This window comes from Lynx canadensis, chromosome B1, assembly GCF_007474595.2.
Source record: "Lynx canadensis isolate LIC74 chromosome B1, mLynCan4.pri.v2, whole genome shotgun sequence".
In the NCBI taxonomy this organism is placed as follows: Eukaryota; Metazoa; Chordata; class Mammalia; order Carnivora; family Felidae; genus Lynx; species Lynx canadensis.
In genome coordinates this window covers 93,600,717-93,607,592 of record NC_044306.2, presented here as the reverse complement: position 1 = coordinate 93,607,592, position 6,876 = coordinate 93,600,717, and the positions used below count along the sequence as shown (strand labels likewise).

At 32.7% G+C, this 6,876-nt stretch overlaps 1 non-coding gene across 1 annotated transcript; it reads right to left on the bottom strand.

Moving 5' to 3' along the window:
- Nucleotides 1-471: 471 nt before the first annotated feature.
- Nucleotides 472-575, bottom strand: LOC115513203. The gene has a single exon (XR_003968613.1). It is a non-coding gene; the product is annotated as a U6 spliceosomal RNA (small nuclear RNA).
- Between the last annotated feature and the right edge of the window lie 6,301 nt (nt 576-6,876).

The window sequence follows — 6,876 nt, the reverse complement described above, 5'->3', positions numbered from 1 at the left end:
TATATTTATATTTTTAGCACCTAACATATTCAAATACAACATGCCTTTTGAACTAATTGTCTTACATACAGACATTACTCTTTCTTTATATTTACTGCTATTCCCATTACTTTCTTATAGATATCAGACATTGATAAGCTCTGAGCCTTTCTTTTCTTATCAATAAAATGGCAATAGCAATATATACCTAATCAGGTTGTTGAGAATATGAGCCTGATGACATATGTAAAGGAGCATAGTAAATGGAACGATATAAATGTTAGTACGCCATCTTGTCATGGCAGAATGAATAGTGGTAGCCGCATAAGTAAAATATTTTTTCTCATCTTTGTTGAGGTATAATTGACAAACAAAGACTGTATATATTTCAGGTGTGCAACTTGTTTTGATATACATATGCATTGAAAAATAATTGGCACAATCAAGCTAATGAAAATATCTAACCCCACATATAGCTACCATTTCTTTTTTCTTAATATGGAACAACACGAATTTGCTTCTCAGCCTTGCATTGGGCCATGCTTATTTTCTCTGTATCATTTCAATTTTGGTATATGTGCTGTCAAAGCAAGAACAAAGTCATTGTAATTCCATGATTTATAGCTGTTAATTGGAGCTAATCGTAATTATATTTTTGATCATTCCTTTGGTTCTGGGAATACTTTGTTGCTTGTCTATATAATTAAATATAAGCTTAATCAGTGCAAGAGTTTTTGTCTTTTGTTCACTGCAGTAGCAATGAGGATGCACTAATGAAAATCTTTATTTGGCAACCATATGAAAGTGTGAATGTATGTATTATACATATAAACATAATAGGCATATGTCTAGTATGTGTGTATCTGTATATTTACACAAATAATCACATAGTAGTTTTGTGATTACTACTAATTTTGACATTATTTATATAATGTTTTATTAGTTTCCACTTTGTTTCAAAATGTGTTGAAATATACAGAGAATTGTGGAGAAGTTGACTATGACTCAGAAATACAACTAGTTTAACAGTAGCTTTTCCAAAAGTGACATAATGCTTATATAGATAAATAGATCCCCTCTGCCAGGATTTTACTAAAGGTGGATTGAAATAGATTGAATTAGCTTTAACATTTTGAGTCCTCTAACTTCTGTCAAAATTTTCCTCAGAATTGTACTTTATGTCTTTGGTTGAAATATCTATGTATACCATATTTTCAGATCTTTTTTTTTTTCTTTTAGTTTAGAATCTATTTCATATTATCCTAATTTTAGAAAAAATTCCTAAGATTATGGGCAATAATATGAAACACATCAAATTATATTTTTACTTTTGTAATGTATATATCAAAACACCTTTAAGATAGAAACTCATCACTACCTTGTTCTGTTCAAGCAATGATATTTAATAAAATGAAGTTTTTCAGCTAGGGTCTTTTGAAAATAAAATTAATCAAAGTAAACCATTAATCAAATTCAGTAGATATTAAATTAAAAATAATAATATGAGGTATTCAGAAACTGCATTCATGTAGTAGTAGCTTGATCTCCTAGGAAATTAAATTTATTTAACCAAAAGACCATAGTTAACATACTGCATGATGAAATTAAAGATGTAATTCTAGCCTATTAATCATGCAGAAGATTGCAATTATGTTTTATTTGTTATTTTCGTGGAAGTTTCAAATTATACTATTAACTCTTCTTCCCCTCAAGTCTATAATATCGTTTCAGTTATAAAGCAATAACAAGTTTTTGAGATTATAAATACTTTTAAAAAGATTTTGTGTATATAAAATGAATTAAAAATTGCATTTTAAAAACTACTATAGTGGCTATTTTTGTAATTCCTGTGGAAATGCATAAGAGTGTTTCACATATTATAGTTTTATTAAGATGATAAAACAAAGATATTATTTAGAGGGACATTAAATGATTGAGGGTCCAAAGAAGCAAGGGAATTATGTTGAATCTTGGAATAAGAAATCAAATGCTAAAACAAACAAACAAACAAACAAAAAACCTGCATCTTTGAAAAGATTGTCTAGAATTAAATGGTCTAGGTTTCTTACTCTGAAGTTATACAGAAACTTAAGAGACCCATGGATAATTCTCTTTCAACAGTCAGCTACTTATCAATATACCGAAAAGATATCTAAATTTCTCCAAGAGTAATGTTTTCTTAAATTTGTTTAAAGTAACTTAACTTATAGTGTAGTATTCGTTTCAGGAATAGAACCCAGATATTCATCATTCACATATAATACCTGGTGCTCATCACAAGTGCCCTCCTTAATGCCCATCATCCACCTTGCTCATCTCCCCACCCACCTCCCCTCCAACAACACTCAGTTTGTTCTCTATAGTTAAGAATCTCTTATTGTTTGTCTCTCTCTCTGTTTTGTTTTTGTTTTCTAATTTTATTTTTCTTTCCCTTCCCCTATGTTCATCTGGTTTGTTTCTTAAATTCCACATATGAGTGAAGTCATACAGCATTTTCCTTCTCTGACTGACTTATTTCGCTTAGCATAATACACTCCAGTTTCATCCACTTTGTTGCAAATGGCAAAATGCCATTATTTTTGATGATTGAGTAATATTCCATTATATAAATATACACCACTTCTTCTTTATCCAGTCATCAGTCAATGGACATTTGGGCTCTTTTCATAATTTGGCTATTGTTGATAGTGCTGCTATAAATATTGAGGTCCATGTGCTCCTTCAAATAAGTATTATTGTATTGTTGGATAAATACCTAGTAGTGCAATTGCTGGGTAATAGGGTAGTTTATCTCTAACTTTCTGAGGAAACTCCATACTGTTTTCGAGAGTGGATGTACCAATTTACATTCCCACCAACCGTGTAAGAGGGTTCCCCTTTCTCTTCATCCTTGTCAACACATATTGTTTCCTGTGTTGTTTATTTTGGCCATTTTAACTGGTGTGAGCTGATATCTCAATCATGGTTTTGATTTGTATTTCCCTGATGAGGAATGTTGTTGAGCATCACTTCATCTTTTCATGTGTCTTTTCATGTGTCTTTTAGCCATTTGTTTGTCTTATTTGGAGAAGCGTCTGTTCATGTCTTCTGCCCATTTCTTCACTGGATTATTTATTTTTTGGGTATTGAGTTTGATAAGTTCTTTATAGATTTTGGGTACTAGCCCTTTATTTGACATGTCATTTGCAAATATCTTCTATTATGTAGGTTGGCTTTTAGTTTTGCTGATTGTTCCTTTTGCTGTGCAGATGTGTTTTTGTTGTTGTTGTTATTGTTTGTTTCCTTTTTAGTTAATGAAGTTCTAAAAGCCCATTTTTTTATTTTGTTTCCCTTGCTTCTGGAGCTGTCTAGTAAGAAGTTGCTACAGCCGAGGCCAAAGAGTTTGCTGCCTGTGTTCTCCTTTACGTTTTTGATTTTTCCTTGTCTTACATTTAGGTCTTTTATCAATTTTGAATTTATTTTTGTGTGTAATGTAAGAATGGGGCCAGTTTCATTCCTTTGCATGTCACTATCAGTTTTTGCAATGCCATTTGCTGAAGAGACTGTGTTTTTTATATTGGCTGTTCTTTCTGTTTTGCTGAAGATTAGTTGATCATGTAGTTGTGGGTCCATTTCTAGGTTCTCTATTTTATTCCATTGATCTATGTGTCTGTTTTTGTGCCAGTACCACACTGTCTTGCTGATTACCACTTTATAATACAGCTTAAAATCTGGAATTTTGATGCCTCCAGCTTTGCTTTGCTTTTTCAACATTACTTTGGCTATTCAGGGTCTTTTCTGGTTCCATACAAATTGTAGATAGTTTATTCTATTTCTGTGAAAAATGCTGGTGGTATTTTAATAGAGTTTGCATTGAATGTGTAGACTGTTTGGGGTAGCATAGAATTTTAACAGTATTTGTTCTTTCAATCCATGAGCATGGAACGTTTTGTTTTGTTTTGTTTTGTTTTCCATTTGTTCAATTTCTTTTTTAAGTGTTCTATAGTTTTCAGATTATAGTTGTTTTACCCCTTTCTTGGTTATCCCTAGGTACCTTACGGGTTTTTGTGCAATTGTCAATGGGATGAATTCCTCGATATCTCTTTCTGCTGCTTCATTATTGGTGTATAGATATGCAACAAATTTCTGTACATTGATTTTATACCCTGTGACTTTGCAGAATTTATGTATCAGTTCTAACATTTTTAGTGGAGTCTTTTGGGTTTTCCCACATAGAGTACCATGTCATCTGCTAAGAGTGAAAGTTTGACTTCTTCCTTGCCAATTTGGATGACTTATATTTCTTTCGTTGTCTGATTGATGAAGCTAAGAATCCCAGTATAGAAATGGAAGGAAAACTTCCAAAATCATTCTATGAGGCAGCATGACCTTGATTCCAAAATCAGACAAAAAGTCCACGTAAAATTATAGACCTATATCCCTGATGAACATGGATGCAAAAATTTCCAACAAGATACTAGCAAATCAAATCCAACAGGACATTAAAAAGAATTATTCACCACAATCAAGTGGAGTTTACCCCTGGGCTGCAGGAGTAGTTCAATATGATACACTACAATTCAGTTCAATGTGATACACTGCATTAATAAAAGAAAGGATATGAACCATGATTCCCTCAATAGATGCAGAACAAGCATTTAACAAAATACAACATCCTTTTTTGGTAAAAACCCTCAAGAAAGTAGGGATAGAAGGAACACAATTCAGCATCAAAAAGGCCATATATAAAAGATCCACAGCTAATATCATCCTCAATGGGTAAAAACTGAAAGCTTTTTCCGTAAGGTCAGAAGAATGACAGGGATGTCCAGTCTCACCACTGTTGTTCAGCATAGTACTCAATTTACTTTTACCATGGAAAAAAATGAGTCTCTTATTTTTTAATTCTTATATTTATGTGACTATATATTTATCTATGGTGTGGATAAATTATAAGCTTCGTGAGAGTAGATACAATGACATTATAGTTCGGTGCTATAAATCCAGTGATTAGCTCATGGCCTTTCATATAATTACTTCAAAAAGTGTTTGTTGAACAAATAAATGAGTAACTGTTTATATGGCACAGATAGGATTCAATTAGAATATACCTACCAAATAATTATTTAGAAGAGGAAAAAAAGATTGGAATTAGTAGAGTTAACCGGAATTTTCAAGGGATCATGAAGCTGTGGAACAAAAGGGTTAAAGATGAGGGTCTACAATCTCACTGATTACATTTGAATTTACGCATTTGCACCTCCCAGTGTTTGCATCTTCGGCAAAGTTGCCAACCACCTAGTCAGTTTTCCAATCCGTAAAGTGAGGATAGTAATAGTAACTAATACATTAATGTATCATTAGGATTGAGTGAATTAATTCATTTGAAGTGCTAAATCTGGTCTAATACCTAGGAAGGACTTAAACAGTGTTTTTTTGGGGCGCCTGGGTGGCTCAGTCGGTTAAGCGTCCGACTTCAGCTCAGGTCACGATCTCGCAGTCCATGAGTTCGAGCTCCACGTCGGGCTCTGGGCTGACGGCTCAGAGCCTGGAGCCTGCTTCCGATTCTGTGTCTCCCTCTCTCTCTGCCCCTCCCCCGTTCACGCTCTGTCTCTCTCTGTCCTCAAAAATAAAAAAAAACGTTAAAAAAAAAAGAGTGTTGTTTTACTATTAACTCTTTATATAGCTTTTATAAATTAAATTTAATCAGTTTTCATTTTCTTTATATATTTGTATAATATATATTTGATTAATTTTCTAATTTTAAAAATATTTAAACTTCAAAGTAATTAAAACATAGAAACCTTTCTTCTATATCTAATTTACTTATTTATTTATTTATTTTTGCTTTGCTCCTTAAGAGTAGAAACCATGAGTTAGTAAAATCACTTAGATTCTAAGCCTTCTTCAGCTTTTACTACCAATTGCTTGCTAGTGACTCCTGCCATGTGATGTGTAAAATTTACTATCTGCTTATTATTATTTTATATTTTTATCCACATCCTTAAAGCTGGATTCTCATCTTTTTTTTGTTTTTAGTCTGAAGAGAATTGTGGGCACTTGGATAAAAGCTTAAAACCATCTGCCTAGCCAAAAATAAAAATAGTGAATAAAAATAAAGATTGTAGGGGCACCTGGGTGGCTCAGTCGGTTAAGCGGCGGACTTCAGCTCATGATCTCGCGGTCCGTGAGTTCGAGCCCCGCGTCGGGCTCTGGGCTGACGGCTCAGAGCCTGGAGCCTGTTTCAGATTCTGTGTCTCCCTCTCTCTCTGACCCTCCCCCATTCATGCTCTGTCTTTCTCTGTCTCAAAAATAAATAAATGTTTAAAAATTTTTTTTAAAAAAAGATGGTAAATGCTTCTCTGAGATTCCATAGATAAGAAGAACAATTTTTTTTTGGACTTATTTGTTATTTTAATAGATTTATATTTTCTTTAAATGGTTTTGGAATGCCAAGTGTTTGACAATCATGATTTATTTTCTCCTTGTTTGAATACTTATTTGTATAGATAAGGTTCAATACATTTATTACATGCATGTTGTGACTGTATTCTGTAGAGAGCAAGGTAAAAATTTTGCCTCTTCTACTTCTTACTGAAACAGGCCTGAGACATTATCATTGTTTTGTAGTGTTTTTCTAGCACTTTTCTCTGCTTCTCTACAGCAAAGAAGCTAGTAAACTAGTACTTTGAAGGTCTATTGATCCTTTTTCATTCTTTAAGGAATACATGGTGATACATTGCAATTTGGGTTAAGTGTTCAGAGAGCTCTAATCAATACGGAGAAAAGATTTATCTCCAATTTCTTAATTAGATCTAAAGAAAGACATTATTTATACTTTTTGATAATATATGATATGAAAAAATTAAAGAGAAAATACTAGATAGTTTTAGAATCTCATATTCACATATAAGATGT